An 18,508-nucleotide genomic window follows, 5' to 3' on the forward strand; every position below is an offset into this window, starting at 1 on the left:
CTAATAGTATTTCACCATAACACCACATCACTATCAAAAGATACAATTATTGAAAATAAAATTGAGTTGAAACACAACTAATTTATAAATAATACGCGGACAATAAAAATTTCGTGCCAACCATCAACGACAGTGTTGCCAGTTGCGCGAATTTAATAATATTTAATTATCTTAAAGACAAATTTTCTAGCTCAAACCTTTGTAGGGGTCAGAGGTGGGACCATCATCATCATCATCATTGGTCGGTTTGGGCTTTATCTATTTAACCGAATCGGGCATTAATTTAAATCCAAACAAGGCTTTGCAGTGTCCTTTAATAGTCATCTTGTTGGGATGCATTTCAATATATAATATTATTCGCAACTGCTGGTGATTGGTGGTGTTGTCTTTAGCTCCAGAATGGTTGAATATTACTTATTTGAGCTGCAGGAGGAATAATTCAATTAATTTAGATTCTATTTAAATATTTGTATTAACAATTCTCGAGTCGATCTGAACCCAAAGCCACGCTCCTATTCTTATTCGAAGCAGGGCTCTCGAATAAGTTAAATTCCACGCGCCATTCTAGTTTTGCAAAATACGCCACCATCTGTGCTGCTGCCGGTGACATTTACTGTATCCGAAAACAAAACAAAAATGTGACTTCATTCTGGCGAGCAAGATAGTGCCCGCAAATTCCCCTCTCTGAACCCATATCAAAAATGCGTCACATTTTCATTTTCTTCGAAGAACCGCGGTCCCACTCAATGACAGCAACATACGAGCCGAAGGGACAAGGGTTTCTCCGGTGGCATCTGGCTGTTGGTGAAATGGTTTATCTCGCACTTTTCATCAAAAGAATTTTCAACTGAAATCCTCATCTCGCGAAAATTAAGTTGCTCTTCCGATCAAATGGGCAGGCAGCGCTAATGGGAACGGGTGAGGATGATGACGGAAGCCTGCAGAGCGGATGATCATGGATCATGGTGAGGCAAGGGCTTTCGGTTGGTTACGCGCCGGTGAGTAAGCAAATCGCTGCATCATCAAATTTCATGCTCTCCATGGGTGGCCGATGGTGTGGTGGACGTTCGCGTGTCCAATAAAGATGAGGCAAACTTAACCGACTGCGGCGAAGAGTGGACGGAAGGGTAGCTCGCTTTTCCCCTGGGTAAACTTTCCGAGAAAATGGGATGAACTAATTGAATCTCTGCTGATGGAAAATTTCAAGTAGGATTATGATGGAGGAATGCTCGAGCTTCCGAAGCGTTTCGAATTCCACGGACCGATTGGTACTAGAGCCACCTAATTGTAGTGGAATTCTCTTCCCTTCTCTTCACTACAGCCGCGTAGTTAAGTCATTGAACTTATGTAGTTTCCTAGTGAAATAGTTCACCTGAATTTGCATACTCAAGTCTTGCTCGGTGCAAAGCTTTGGCACTCTTTGTAACAAGTCGCAAGTAAACTTACTGTCCTATCCTCTTCCTTGTCAGACCCAGCGATGAATAAATAAGTGCACTTTGGGAATTCTAACGTTTTCCCGCGCGCCGTAGAATTTATCGCCAACTTCCGCAATAAAAGCTGAATGTTATAGAGGAGCGTTACTTCGAAGAAATGCTTGCTGCATATTGTACTGAACTCGCGGTAGAAAGTGTTTCGCAACAATTTAAACATCGTTACATGAATGGAACGCAGCACCTAAGCTTATCTGAATGTTTGTTTGCTGTAGATTGGGGCTTCTATGGGTTGCAATGTGAGCGCAATGCACGATCGAAATTGCTTTTTTCAGTGATTACTGAAGAATATTAAAAGAAGAAGAAGCAGAAATATTTTACTGCTGGCAGGGGAACCTAAAATCAAACTTTCAGCACTTCAAGAGAAGTATCTTTGAACCAAACTGAGTTTAAACAATCCATAACAAATTCTAACTGGACCAAGCTTTAGTACCGCTTCCAAAATAACACCACTATGCTGAAGAGAGGGATCTCGAATATTGAATCATATTGTTTTGGTATCATTCAAGATGTCAAAGAGTCAATCTGAACATAATGGGTAGAATCTCATGACTTGCCCTTAAAAGCCTTTGTTCTAAACTTCAGACAAGCCACATTCATCTCAGTGGATGTATTATTACACCGGGCAAGGGATGTCGTGACCGACAGTTGATTTGACGTCTATTTCTCAAATGGAATTTATCATGATTGCCCCATAATATGCACATTACTGTCAACAAATGTATCAACCCAACAAGAGGAAATCAATTTACATATCCCCATGCAAATTGTAGAATTCCATCGACAGCTCATTTCACCACACGTGCTTACCTCCCCCGCTGCAGCCATAACCTCAAACCTAATAATACACCAACTGCCACATAGCGAGTGGTGTTCCCGAACCGGGCAGTTAATTTGCAAAACAAGTGCTTCCTCGCGAGGTGTAGACCGAACCGATACGTAACCGGTAACCGGTATTGTACAGGTGGGCCATATAGGTACGGGACACTGGCAAAGTGAAAATCAATGTTCCGTCGTCTCCTGGTACCGCGGATTGGCGTGATAGTTGCAAAAAAAAAAAAATGAGAGGGGGTCGGATCACTCGGGACACAGGAACGGATGTGAACTGTTGCGCCGTGAAATTGCTGGCGCCTTTATAGGTCGGGGTACCTACCTTCAAATTGTTCCAGTGAAACTATGACGATGAATGATGGCGGTTGGTGGAATGGCCGTGGCAGGCACCGTAACAGCTTGATGGTTTCATTTTGTAATTTTGTGTTGATTTACTTGTACATTAGCATTTGAGAATGATGATTATAATAGAAGGGAATTTAATTTCAGAACTGCACTGAACTGGCGGCCAACTGATGGAGGTGGCTGGAGGTTCGTTCGGTGATTGTTTGTTGATTGGTGGGAAAATTTACATGTTGTTCGCTGATTGCTTTTCTGATGTGTAAAGGTATTGATTTTTAGTCTGAGAAATTTTAAAGGGATTTGGGGCCTCCCTTAGCTTAGTCGGTAAAGGCACAGCTACAAAGCAAGACCATGCTGGAGATGGCTGGGTTCGATTCCCGGTCCGGTTTAGGAATTTTTCGGGTTGGGAAATTTCTCGACATCCCTGGGCATAGAGTATGATTGTACTTGCCACACAATTATACCAATGCAAAAATGGTACAGGCATCGAAAGCTCTCAATAAACAACTGTGGAAGTGCATCTAGAACACTAAGTTGAGAGCACGAAATAAGCTAATATTCGATACGCAATAAGCTTGAAATACAAGGAAGAAGAAGAAGGCAATTATTTCACACTACTACTGGGGTGAGTTAACTTTCCGATCAATCGCGGTATAATATTTAATAGTGTTTTGAATTAATTGTTATTTTTACAATTCTTCCTACTAACGAATTCAAGCTTATTAATCAATTACAACTGAAAACAAGTGTCACCATAGCCGTTCGAACCCTAGACGAATTTTGAACCGCACTACCGTTCAAACTGTCGACAACGCTCTGATTAGCGAACGAAACCCCACCCCCAAGCTCCGTCTTTTATCCTAACGTTCGACAATGTACCCCTCTGACCTCGGGTAAGCTGCGAGTATTCGGCCCAACTCCTACTAAACATAGAATTAAATGAATTTTGATGCAGACAATGTACAATGAATTATCAGCTCCGTAAAGCTAACGCAATTTGGAAGGCTCAAATAAAATAACTAGATAAAAAAGCAAAAAAGTAGCAGAGCCTGTGGCTAGGGGCACAAACGGAATCCTGACGCATTTTTCGGTGCATTAGTTTTGGGTTTGATGCTTTAAATGGTTCAAGATCTATAATTTTTACTCCATTTTTTTTTTAATTTGTGGCCCTTATAAGGGCTTTTTTTGCTAGGTTTACTGTTTTAAATTGTTTCCATATTGCACGAATAAATAACATGCTAAAGGATAGCTAAATTGCATATTTGTATGGGCAACATAGTCACAACTCAACATGTGCCTTAGATGCTACGTAATTTTTGGATTTTTTTGAAAAAGTAGCAAAAGCATATCTACCTATAAATTTTATTTTCTAACGAATTTCAAAATAATTCATTTTGCCGAATAAAACACCTTTCTTTTTGCCGTCAGTAAGATTTGCTAAGCTTTTGAAAAGTTTAAAATCACTTCTAAAAGTGCTTAATTACTTCAAAAAAGCTCGGAAATTCTTCGGGTAGAACTGAATGACATAAGCATATTTCTAAATCTCTTTAGAAAATATTTAATGTTTTCAGAAAGTTTGAAACCCGGTGGTGTAGTGGTAAGCGTGATTACCTCTCACCCCAGCAGGCCTGGGTTCAATCCCAGTCGGCGCCGCCGGGATGTTCTGAGGCATAACATCTCTGATCACGCCTTCCTTCGGAAGGGAAGTAAAACCGTTGGTCCCCGGTTCATGAGTTGATGGGTCGATAGGTAGGGTCCAGGTGTGGGAGCTGCCTTCCTGGCGTCGGTAGCATTGGTGCTCAGCACGGTAAACAAGATCGACGGAAATCAAACCAAAAAAAAAAAAAAAAAGAAAGTTTGAAATAGTTTTCGTAAGAACTGAATAATTAAAAAAAAAATTGAATCACTTCACAAAACTTTGGAAAGTACTGTATCAATTCTCTCAAGTTTGCAATCATTTCATCAACAACTGAATGACTTTGGAGTAACTGAATCACTTCGGAAAAGTTTAGAATCCCTTCAGAACATATTTAATCACTTCAGATTTTTTTTTAATCACACTGAAGAGCACAGAATCATTTATAAAAAAGTTCGAAATCTCTTCTGAAAGTACGGAACATTTTAGATAATCTCGGAATCAGTTTTAAAAGTACTGCATTACTGCAGAAAGTACTGATTCTTGCTTTGTTGGAAACTTAGAAATCCTCCTCACTTCTACGATTTTTCAATAGTGTTTCAACAGGATTCACTTAAGGGAGTTTTGATTCTTATAGCTAAAGACTGGAACGCGCAAAAATTGGTCGACAAAAAAATCGCTTCTTTCAGTCAAAGTTCATATCACAAAAATCTTTTATTTATTTTACTTAAAGGAAAAAATGTTCGTTTATTCTTTTGGTTTGCCAAATCCGAACTGCCGTGCCTTTTGGTTAACCCCTTCGATTAAATTTTTCACAGTGGTCTCATCGACCTTATTCACCGCCAAACGCCAGTTAGATTTAAATTGCTGCTCGTTTTCCATAGATTTATTAGTTTTTTTAGATTCCGTTTGAAAAAGGCCCAATACCGTTCGATAGGGCGGAGTTATGGGCTGTTGAGAGGGTTGTGGTCTTTGGGTGCCACAACCACGTTGTTCACATCGTACCACTCGATTCCCTTTTTCTGCTCGCCAAGTGATATCGAGTTATATAACCATAGTAAAACTGAATACCATGGCTACTACGATAGCGAATTTGTAAGGCATTGTATTCGTGAGGGTTTCCCACAAATGCCCAAAATGCACAACAAACAGTGACTGTCTGGGGATGCATTGCCACTTTGTGGACCTCGTGTGGATTGGCCTGGATCCCAAATTCGACAATTCATCCAGAAATGGGCCTCGTCATTGAACAAAATTTCTCGGGCAAAATCGAGGTCTGCTTCCAAATGCTCCTAAACTCAATCAGTGAACACACGGCGCTGTCTATGATCGTTAAGTTTGAGCTCCTGGGTCAATTGGATCTTATATGGGTGCAGACCCAAGTCTCGACACAGAATTCGCCAAATTGAAGCCTACGAGAGGTCCAGTTCTTGTGCGCGGCGCGGAATCGATTTTCGTGGGTTCTCCTGCACACTTTCGTGTACAGCGGCGTTCCGTTCACGAATGGATGGTGGTTGACCGTTCACCGAACCAGTTTCCTCGAATTTTTCATCACATTGCGAATAGTTCTCTCGGTAGGACGATTATTGCGACCGTAAAATAGGTGAAGCGCTCGGAATGGAACTTTGATAAAACAATTTAATCATTTACACATGCTGTTGGACGCTATAACTCTCCATAGTAGTTTTGCAAGACACAGGCCACAATGAACTGTCAAAGTTAGGAAATCAAAATTGTAAAACCCTTTATAACTCGATGGTCCTCAGTATCGAGTTGAAGAGAGTGCACTGTAGTTATGTTTCCAAAAACGAGATCTATCTGTTATGACATTACATTACATTAGGAAAGTTCAGAATCACTTCAGAATGTACTGAATAACTTGAGAAAATCTTAGGAATACTTTGGAAAGTACTGGACCATTTCAGAAAAGCTTAGCACGAACTTTACAAAAGTTTTCACTTTGAAAAAAATGGAAACACTGGATTTGTGTATCCAGATCATAAAATATTTAATAACTTCAGAAAAGGTTAAGCTCAGTATGGAGAATGTCGATTCGCTTAAGGATAGACTAACGTTCCAGTGATTGCAACATCCGCTGTAGCTTTCCCCAGCGGCTGTAGATTTCGAATGCCATCAGGTGCGTTTCGATGTCGAGCGGTCGGAGGAACTTCATGGCCTTATCGAGACCCAGTTCGTCCAGTATTGACTTGTACTTCTGGATCATCGTCTTGGTTCGGTACGGATTCCACTGCTTGTTGTCTTCCTTCAAAACAAAATATTTGAACTGTGAAATTAACCGGGTTCCCAAGCAACCCCTTTTTTACAAACAAAAAAGTCAGTCTGACGACTGGCACTCTCGGCAATGCCGGCACTGAGAAAAAAGTTGTCACGAAATAAGTGTGTACAGTGACCACCCTCTTGATAAGAGCCTATTTACATTGGTCGATTCTCTTTACCGACTTTCTCTTTCGTTAATAATTTGGCTACAAAAATGCCTCTGGCTGCGTTTGTCTTGTTAACCCTCCGTTACTCGCGCCAACTTTTGTAACACGAGTACTCGCGCGTTGTACTTTGTACAACAGAGTGAGTTTTCCATTGCCATTTTGCAACCGAGCTACCAATCGGTTTGAAACCAACGGGTATTCATTAAAAAACATGTCTTTAACTAAACAAGCTATACTTTTATCACAGTTAACCCCGAAAATTTCCGGATAATAGAGAAAATGTGAATGGAAACCGCGTAAACGGTGACCGTACTACGTGGGATTTGACTTAATTGGTTACAACATGGAAAATCTCGAGATCCTGACCAAATAAAAAATTGATGTTTTCGGAAAAGTTGTTCTAGAGATCATAACCTTTTTGCTGGTCGAGAGTAGTTCAGAAAATTCTCACTACGTGGCGCTAGTATATACATGAAATTTTCGTATATACAACAGCTCGAGTTCCCAACCAGATAGAAAGGTACTGCCCAAGTAACCAACAAGCCCGTTAATCGCCTTTTTTGGTATATAAGACAGCTATACGACTGATATAAAGTTCGGAAACCCTATATTTACCTTATATCGCAAAAAGGGCGATTATCGAGTAGTTAGCGGGCTTGGTGGTTACTTGGGTGACTTCGGCATAGTTGTTCATGAGGTCAAGGCCTTTTTGCAGGTAGACAGTAGTTCAGAATTTTCTCACTACGCGGCGCTAGTATACACGTGAAATTCCCATATTTAATATCTCGAGATCCTGACCAGATAGAAAGTTACTGTCTTCGGCAAAGCTGTTCAGGAAATCATAAACTTTTTACTGGTGAACAGTAGTTCAGAATCTTCTCACTAGGTAGCGTTCGTATACATATTAAGTTTTCACATGTGATACATCCTGACCAGATAGAGAGTAAATGTCTTTGGCAAAGTTGTTCAGGATGTCAAGCCCTTTTCGTTGGTGGATAGTTGTTCAAAATTTTCTCACTACGCGGTGCTAGTACACACATGCAATTCTCGCATATACAACAGCTCGAGATCCTGAGCAGATAGAAAGTTACTGTTTTGGGCAAACTTGTTCAGGGGGTCAAGACTTTTGGGATGGTGGACTGTAGCCCAGAATTTTCTCACCATGTGGCGCGTTTACTAGTGTACAATTCTCGCGTATGCTATAGCTCGAGATCCTGAACAGGTAAAAAATGACTGTCTTGGAAAAGGTTGTTTATGAGGTCAATGCCTTTTGCTTGGTGCACAAAAGTTCAGAATTTTCACACTACGTGGCGTTAGTATACAAGCGAAATTCTCGCATGTAAAATATCTCGAGATTCTGATCAGATAGAAAGTTACTGTCGTCGACAAAGTTGTTCAAGAGGTCATAACTTTTTCGCTAGGGAAAAGTAGTTCAAAATTTTCTCACAACGTAACGCTAGTATACACGTGAAATTCTCGCATGTGGTTTGTTGCGAGATCCTGACCAGATAGAAAGTTACTGTCTTCGACAAAGTTTTTCAGGAGGTTAAAGCCTATTGCGGTGCTAGTATACACGTGAAATTTTCACATAAAAATATTACGAGATCCTGACCAAATATAATGTTACTGTCTTTGATAAAGTTGTTCAGGGGGCCAAGTCCTTTTGAATGGTGTACAGAAATTCAATGTTTTCACATCATTGCGCTTGTATACACGTTCAATTCTCGCATTAGATATATTTCGAGACCTGCTAAACTATCATCGGCAAAGTTGTCCAGGAGATCAAAACTTTTTCGTTGGTCGACAGTACAGAATTTTCTCACTACGCGACGCTAGGATATACGTGAAATCTTCTTGAGATCGAGAGATAGTCAAATTCGTTATTCTATTAGCATTTTTAAAATCAGTGCAATGGCACACAATTCAGCAACATGGCGGTAAAATGAACATGTAGTGGTGGTAACATGAACACCTTGTGCGGGTAAAATGCACATAGTTTTAAATTTTTATCATTTATTGGACATCATCATTGAAAACTGTTGATTATAGGGTAACGGAGCCTATTTTCAGCCCATGCTTAAATGGAACATAATGAATTGGATAATATCATTAGCATATAAAAATCAGTGACATGTTGCTTCAATCCTGAATTTTAGCATCAGGCCAAAATAGGAGCATAGGCCAAAAATATTTGAAAAAAAAAATATCTATAAAAAAAAACATCCAAACAGCAGTTTAATTTCTTTTTATGACTACATTTTTATTTATGAATGCAAAAAACAAAACAACCATTTATTTCTTTAACAGTTTTGGAACAAAGTAAACTAAAATTCAAAAAATCATGAGTTAGTTACAGAATCGGCATTCAAAATCGTCCTCGTTGGCACATGTAGCATGGAACCAGATCAAGCAGGAAAGGCATTTCTTCCATCCTTTGCCATCTTTTGAATCTGAAAATGAAGCACCGCATAGATCGCACAACACATCTTCCCAGCTGTCATCCCGTTTCTGCGCTTTGGTTCGCTTCTTTGCTGGTTTTCGTCCTTTTTTTATCGCCTTGATAGTTTTTGATTGCCACTGCCAATCCTTGGCGATAGTTTTTCGCTGTTATCTCAGCCGCTTGTTCTGACTTACGCTTTCGCTTCGTATTTCTCGGAACTGCCATCTTTGGAAGCGGTAAAATCTCCATCGGTGAGATTTTGAATGACGAGTTCCGAAAGGCTTCAGAGGTTGGATCGATTTCATAGATTTGATTGACATCAAGCTCGGGATTATCCTTAGGAAGCTCATTAGCTGATGTGTCAGGATATACGATAGCACTCGGAAGGGAAATCTGCTGGACTGTTGATACATCAATTACCATCGGGTTCGCTTCCGTGATTAATGTAACGGTAGTGCTCTCTGGCTGATTTGTTACTTCAGAAGGAGCAAAGTCTTCATCACTGAATTCATCTCTATTTAGTGGCCAAATACCTGATTTACGAAAACCGTTTACAGTGACACCTACCGAAACGGCTTTTAGAAAAGCCACACCCATCAGTTCTGCGACATCATACAATCTAATAACTTGTCTTGGAAATTTACGCATAAAATCTTCGGAAGCACTGGCATAGTAGCTTTTAAACGGCCCCATGAAGGCTACATCCAAAGGTTGCATTTTATTACCGCAATGTGGAGGCAACACAATTACAGTTATAAATTTTGCACGAGCCTTCTCTGCAAATGCCAGATTTTTGGAATGAGAGCTGTGCCCGTTGATTATTAGCAGAGCAGGATTCTTCTCCGTGGGGTTGACATGATTAGAAAATGATCGAAGCTGTCCAGGAAAACTCCGGACGGATTACAGTTGAACTTGGTTCGGTTCGGTGCTCCTTTTTTCAGCGTTTCGTTCATAGCAAAATTTACGTACTGTTCTGAGCTTGGTAAGCTTTAAAATGTGTCTGGATTTCGGTGTATTACGGTAACCATTCAGTTTTGTTTTTCTTTCTCTTATAAGAAATTATTTGCTGGAATTCGCTTTCAAATCACTTTCTTTTTATATCATCTTCGATAGGAGTTTTGATATTACTCAACTATTATGTATTTCAGACATGGACTGGACGGTTTTATGAAGAGGATGCTCAGCAGAACGGAGAACATTTTTTTTAAAGAAAATTTCCGGGTTGATAGATCGTCGTTCGAGTTGTTGTGTACAAAAATGATAACCTTGAAAAAGCAGGACACCCCGTTGCGAAACTGCAATCCCGTCAAAAAACGAGTCGCAATAGCGCTCTATGCACTAGGATCATCAGTGGAGTACAGCACTATTGCCATCCTGTTTGGTGTAGGAAAATCCACGGTTTGCGCCATTGTCCTGGAGTTTTGCGAGGAAGTTTGGAGAGTTCTCCGCTGCGCATGTTTCAATTCGTTCCCACTCCAGAACGACCATATCAAGGATTGTGTTGAAAGGATGGAACAAGGCTTCCCACAATGTTATGGTGCAATAGGTGAGGAAAAATATTTTTACGTATCATTTGAAATAATTTACGAATATTTATAAACATTCATGAATACTTTTCCTTCATAATAATTATTCTATTAAACTATTTTTAGATGGTTGCCACATCGAAGTAAGACCGGAAAAAGATGATGCCGTGGATTACCATAACTACAAAGGGTGGTACTCTACGGTGTTGTTCGCATGTGGACTACAGGGAATATACAGGGTAATTTGCATGTTTCTGTTGGTAGTTGTTCAAAATGACCACTTCCGTCAAGGTTTCTGGAACCTTTCCTGGAGCCGCAATATGGTCAACCCTGGGTACAACAGTGTTGTTATACGGTCCATAGGGGCTACTTGATTATTGGAATTTTGCTAGGAGTGATCCATCAAGTATCTCACGCTCTAAGGGTGAGGATGGTTTAAAAACCAGTGACAAGCAATGTACTGCCCATAATCGCATATAAGTACCATATGAATAGGAAATAAAGTAAAGATGGGACTGATATGCGGTTATGGTACTATTTTTTATTTATTACTATTTTATAATGTTAGGGTTATTCCCAGGCATGGAAAATCATTTACATTCATTTCGTGCATTCATTTACATTCATTTGCCTCTAACTTTTTTCTTCAACAGCATTTCGCAAAATAATGTGTAAAGTTTTTGTAGGTTTTGTTATTAGCTACAACTTTTGTAAACAAGTCAAATCCGTATCTCTTATGCATGACGAAGCAGAGCGAACAGAAGCCACTACTGTTTTTCAGTGAATGTATTTTACATTCACTGAAAACAGTAACAATTTCTGCCCGCTCTAGTTCGTGATGCTTAAGAGATACAGATTTGAGTTATGAGCAAAACTTGTAGTTAATAACAAAACCTACAAAAGCTCTATACATCATTTTGCGGAATGCTGTTGGTGAAAAAAGTTAGAGGCAAATGAATCTAAATGAATGTAAGAAATGAATGCAAACAGGGGTTGAAACAGTTGACGTTTTTTACTACACTCGCTTCGTTGTCGTGCGCGACAGTCTGTTTGTATTCGAACACTCATGCTCTACCGTCGTCTTTCTTACGCAACACGACCGGTAGAATAACATTCGAGCTAAAAGAAAATGATCAAAATAGCTATCATATGACATGTGTTATTTCGTTGTAATTCCTCAATTTGGTGTAAATCAAACCATTTTTGATCAGAAATATTATTACTAGGACATCATTACTTGCTTTTTTCAGAATTCACACAAGTAAAACATTAGCAGCTCTTAATATGAGAAAAACCAAAATACATACATACGTGACGGTCTTCGGCGACAGTGTCGTATGACAGAGCCTGTCATATGACATTTTAGTTTGGTACTATACTATGATAGCTTATTTTGCAAGTGTCGGAAGCAAAGGCAGTCAATTATCACAGAAAATGTGTCGACTACCGTGACCGCTTACAAGACTGAATGCAAATGATTTTCCATGCCTGGTTATTCCCAGAGTCGATGTGACTTTTTGTCACTAGTGAAGTGAGAAAAGTCATGTCATGGTGAAGTGATTCCATTTGATTTTCACAGAGCGTCACTAACCACGACATAATTTTTCTCACTTACTAGTGACAAACGTCTCTTCGACTCTCGAAATAACCCCCGTTATCTAATTTTTTTCTTTCAACAGATATCGGTTTCAATACATAAGCGTTGGAAGTCCTGGGCGGTGTAATGATTACAATATTTTCGAAAAATCTAAACTCAAGACAACGTTTGAATATTCAATTTTAAAGCACCATTCAAAAATGATTGGGGGAGTTCATGTACCCGTCCTGTTAATCACCGATTCTGCATTCCGTTTGTCAGAAAATGTCACGAAACTCTATCCGTTTCGTGCAGACGCTACGGAAAAGGAAAAAAAAACTTTAATTATGCACTGTCAAAAAATAGGCGGGTTGTGGAAAACGCCTTTGGCATTTGAAAGCACGACTCCCATTGATAATGTAACGCTAATAATAAAAGCTTGCTGTGTCCTTCACAATTTTCTAAACTATCAAAATGATGCTATTAATCAGCAATGGCTACAACAACTACAGAACAATTAACGCGAAACGAATCGGGAAATGCCAGAACAAATTGTGACACTTACAGATATAAACCCATCTGCACAATCCATTCGAGAGGCGATTGCGAATTATTTGAGTAAGTAAAACTAATGTCTTGCTAAAAACCTCTGAGTGAGCAAATCCTACATTAAAAATTGTTTTATTTCTTCAAATAATTATCAGTTGCTCAGGAAAATTTTGACATCATCTCCCGTTCATCTCCCTTAGCAGTTCGTTTCTTTCGGTTTCTAAACCATTAAATCTCTCGTCAGTATCTCGAACACGCTCGAACTCCGCTTGTATTATTGCGTTGCTCGTCTTCACCTCATCGAGAATGTCCTGATTGACGAACTTTTTTTTCTTCGCAGCTGGGCGTCCCGACGACGATGGAGATCTAGGTGAAAATGGTGTCGGAGGGATCTACGATCCACTACAAGGGTGTTCATTCTCCAACCATTCTTCGGTTGCATCTGAAATGTACACTGATAAAATTTCAAAGATTGTTTTTATGTGTCCCACACATGAATTTTTGCAATGTGATCAACAAATGATATCTATGTGTCGAACACATACTGAATATGTGTACACATAAAAGCCATGTGTAACCACACATACTATTCATTTGACTTATAAATTTCACGTGTGCTTCTAGGTGGATTCTGTTTATGTGTGGCCACATGAAAATCATGTGGAATTTTATATGGAAATTCGGCAATAAACATGTGTGGAATTCTATTAGTGTGCAGAAATAGCAAAGTTCGACTGTTTGATCGATAATGAATATTACTAGGTGAGATTTCAAAGTCTAGAACACATAATCGATAATCTCATAACTTCGTGTGTTTGTTTTTCATCAAATCGCTAGAATGACCACTAATCGCTAAAAAAAAAATGAAGGGCATGGAGGATTCGTTTATCCAGAAGTGGAATAGGATACCATGAGTTGAAGCCCGAGCTTTTTGAGGGGTTGAAATGTTGATTTTCAATGTGAGTTTTGAGAGGTTTGTTTTAATGGTGGTCTTTTGTTGCAGTGATTGAATTATTTCGGGAACACCGCCTTCGAGTTAGCACCACTGAAGCCTCTAAGGGTGTCATAAATCGCTGCACTAAGGGAAAGAATTTCGTCAGCCGATCCGAAGTTTGTTCAGACGAAAATGGAATCTGAATCCAAGAAGCCAGCTCTGCCGACAGAAGGACGGTTTAGGGTGCTGGATGCACGGGTTAAGTATGTTCGCTTTACAAAGATCTTTAGGAAGGCCAAGAGTACTCAGGGAATGAGTGAGGATATGCGTCGGAAGATGGAACGTTACATGGAAATGTGTCAGACTGTACTCAACTGCGTTTGAAATCTTATAGATAAAACCCTAATCAAGAGCTAATTGATCCCGACGACAGTTCGGTGTTGAATGTGAAACGGAAGACATTCACAAAAATGATACCGTGTAGTAGGAATACCGACTGTAATATAAAATACTATAAAAGTAGATATGCAAGAGCACTGCCGGGAGAGCAGATGTATATATAGGAAAAGATTCATGCACTAATCGTTATGAGCTAACTAATTAAACTCACCACCGGCATCAGAAATGCTCTCTTCTGCAACCTCTTCCACATTGTGGATACGGAAGCTGCCTAGAATTCGATGCACTTCCACATAATACGGCCACTTTGAAGGCGACCCTCCAGATGGCCCAATCAGATTTTTCTCTTTCCTTGAAAATATTTGAAACTCGAATATTCACATAATCTAATTGATTAACTTCCCTTACCTGTATCTAGCAGTGAGATTGTGCATCCTGATTTTTAACTCCTCAGCAGATACCGTAAACCCATGCTGCTCGAACGTAATCCACATCTCCTCCACCACATGACTATTTTTCCTTGCCCCACGAAGGTCGTTGATTTTCTCCTCCCATAACTCGAACAGCAGAGACATTTGAGCTACTGACCATACATTCCGCTTGCTTTTGCTGAGTTTTCTTGTAGGCTCCATTTTCTTTAATTAAAATTAAACTCAAGTTGCGATTGAAGGAGGAAATTGATGACGCCAACTGAAGGAGGCAAATGAGAGAATTGATTGGGAAAATGCATGCGTCACATGGACTGTAAACAAAAATATCAGCCAGTGCTATGTAGGCCGGGATGCCAAGTACCACTTTTCCACTTTATATTACGAAAGGAACGTGATATACGCTATATCATGCTTCGTGCGTAATATAGAATGACAGCTTATTTATACGGGATATTACTTGATATCGAGCGCGATATAGCTGCTATATCACGAATCGCTCTATATCACGTAATATAGAGCGTAGTGAGAACGTAGCATTAGACCCACTTAAGTTCGTTTAACTTCTTGTAGTTTTTATTTATGCTCTCAAAAAAAAAAAAGAAAAAAAAAGTGGGTGGGACAATGTTTTGACTGTGCCATCCAGATATTAATGTGCGTAGGACATGTCGTACCTGTTCCACCCACTCCTCGTACGTCTTCCCTACAGTTATATTTTCAGGCAAGTATATTTATTTCAAGATGAATTTATTATTAATTTTCCTATATTCCACATACTTGCTGGTGGAAATGAAAATTCGACACTTTCGTGCTTGTACAGATTTTCCTGGTAGCGATGCCACCATGGGTTCTTCTCTTACAGAGGTGATTCCATTCGGGAATAATATCAACCTCTAGCAAAACTAATTTCACCCTCCTTCACAAACGATGCCTGGCAATTCCCTCGCCATCAAGAAATCGCTTGCCTTGTATCCACGACACTGCTGACACATGCACATTGCACATACGGCCACAGTTGAACAGCCAGTAGTGGGAAGCGAAACAATGCCGGTGAAGCTGCAACTGCAATCCTTCCGCGTTGTTTCCTTGACGGACTACTTCAGCAAATGCATGCCATGGAATCTCTCCGGAGTTGAACTTCATGCGCTTATAAACCCGGCGAAGATGCACAATCAGCATACAATCGAATCGATTACTATTATTGATACTCGTTGCTGGCACCACACTCGTCTCGTCGGTTTTCATTAGCATATAATTCAATTACGTTGATGTGCGATGATGGCTGGGTAAATCGGAGCATTCTGCATTCCATTTAAACCTCGGCTGCTGCCACTGATGGTGGTGGTTGGATCCAATTCCCTTGCCTGCCATCGGATCGGTGCACCAGTTCAACATTAAATTATGAACAATTCCCCTCCGGAGAATGCAACGCAGTCAGAGTTCAGAGTGCGGCATCCATTTTGTTCATTTTCGGTTTGATTCGTCTTCGACTCAGATTACACCAGCTGCATTGCCATCCTCGTCTTTATTGATGTCATCACTTTTGCTTTTTACGTGAAAGGACCACTCGAAGGAGCGTCGAAAGTGCCAAAGTCAGTTGACTGGAACGGACCCGAGTCGGGGCAAGAGGCAGCAGAAAGGATTGGTACGTTATTTGCGAGAAATTGTGCATCAAAATGGATCCATTCTTGGGTGGGTAATCATATGAATTGTGAACAACGATGATGTGACGACGATGACGCTGAAAGGGACTGATTCCACTCTGGATGAAGCAAATGTGAAATGGAGTGCACCAGTGTGGCAATCAGTGACGGCAGCCAATCGAGGGCGACACCCATTGGTTGGGCTTAAGAGCTGTGCCAATAGGATCTGAAAATTCCGGGCACAATGGTGCACCGATGGTGCTGTCACGGATGTGGGCAGTTCAGTTATTTTTTTTTCAGTTCAATCAAGAGAATTTTATTGCATGGAAAAACAATATGATGCAGTCCAACCACTGCGTGGGTTGAGACAAATATTGGAAAGTTTGTCCAAATTCCGATTAACTACAATTTTACAAAGGTATTTCTTAAAAAAATTGTATTGGGAAGTTTGTGCGTCATTGGAAATTTGAAACCGTTGAATGTCGGTAATATCATCAATCCAGTCCCATTCACTGCTCTCATTTGTCGTGTGGTTGCAATGAATCGCATCATGATTTCCATCCTTCTTGGAAACGAGGAACCAATTTTGTCCAACAATGGGAAGCAAGAGCTAGAGCTACATCCAACAATGAACCCCCCAGCAGCATAGATAAATTGCGAACCGAGTCGAAAGTCCTCCCATTTCCTTTTCTTAAGATGGCACCAACAACCAACAACCAACTAACACGCCGACATTATTGGTGGGCATAAATTTTTCGGCTGTCCTCTTCCCCAGTGCCTCAAGCAGCAATTCAACCCGTTTTCTAAAGGCAACCAAACTCCACCGAAACCGAAGTGCGGAGAGCGAACGAAAAAAGTTTTATTTTATCCAATTTGTCGCAAATGTGGCTTTTTCTCTATGAAAACCAAGCACGATGTTTTATGACCGCCTCCGACCAGCAGCACTGACTGGTACTGTGTATCCTCTTATCCCCCGCCATACCCGGTTCGGGCTTCTAGGCCCCCTAATTTATGCCGGATTTCATTCGGATGCGTAATTTTCCCCCCGTTGCCCCTCACTGCCTTCATATCCGTCCGTCGTCGACATCGAAAGTGCATGGACGACTATTGGTGGATTGTGGAAGGCAATTTGCATTTCATGAATTTTCGGAATGTACACGCAGTGCTAAGCTGGTCGTCTTTTTTTTTTTCGGCCGGTTAGATCCCGGTCAGTTGGAGCGGTGCTGTGCGGAATGTGGTTGCAACTTGTGGTAAGTTGGCTGATAATAAATTGGCTCATTCTAGAGCTGATTGAGGCTCCTCGTGCTGGTCAATGTTGGGTGGATTTCTGGGAATTTAAAATTAATCAATCCGATGATGTGGCTGTTTTCACTACACATTGAAAGACGGCTTATGTTAGCTCTCTGCAGACATTTCTTTGATCTGCTTTGCTGATGCTCGCACCAGAAGGGTTGGCAAGTTCATAATATGTGCTAATGGTAGATGTTCTATGATTTTAGTCAATTTTGAAGTATCCGTTGTGTTTATTTCAGAAAGTTTAGCATTTTCAATAAGTATTCAAATAAAAATTCTTAAAAGGGTACTTTTCATGTTATTTTAGTTATTAAAAGTACTTTCAATATTTTTTTCAGTGTGCTTTTTTCTGAAAAGCAATCCAGTTTCCTACAACTTTGTTTCAGATGTCATTTCGATTTGAAGAGCTGTTTTCTTCAGGGATAGACAAAAAACAATTGACACAACAGTGGGGCCCTGTTTACTAAAAATGAACACATACATAATGCATAATGCATAATCCGTACACTGTGTTGAGGATGAATCAAAATCCGTACATGAATGTGAATCGATCCAAATCAATAAAAAAAAACATGTTGCTATCTTGAATAAAGTATTTTTTGAGAAGTTGCTTGGCTAGGAGTCCAAAACAGCTATACTCGTTTAAATACACTAGTTTACAGCATATTTGAACTTTGTACGCTGATGATCATTTCCCATGTAAAATCGTGCGCTGAATCCAAAAATGTTGTCCAAAAAAAATCTCAGTAGGATAGTTTTGGAGATATAGGGGAAACAGCCCTATTAATGCGTTACGTTAGCATCGTTAGAAGCCTATTGTTGTGTATGGAGGTCTCCATATACAATAATAGGCTTCTAAAGCGCTGGCCATACTGAGCAGTTAAAACATGTTAAAACGGTTTTCAAATAATTGCAACACAGAAACAACCATCAAGATAGCGCTATAACATGTTATAACTCTGTAGTCTGAACGTACT

The sequence above is a fragment of the Ochlerotatus camptorhynchus genome, unplaced genomic scaffold (genome assembly GCF_037179485.1).
Source record: "Ochlerotatus camptorhynchus isolate MF236.1 unplaced genomic scaffold, CSIRO-AGI_Acam_v1.1 ptg000361l, whole genome shotgun sequence".
In the NCBI taxonomy this organism is placed as follows: Eukaryota; Metazoa; Arthropoda; class Insecta; order Diptera; family Culicidae; genus Ochlerotatus; species Ochlerotatus camptorhynchus.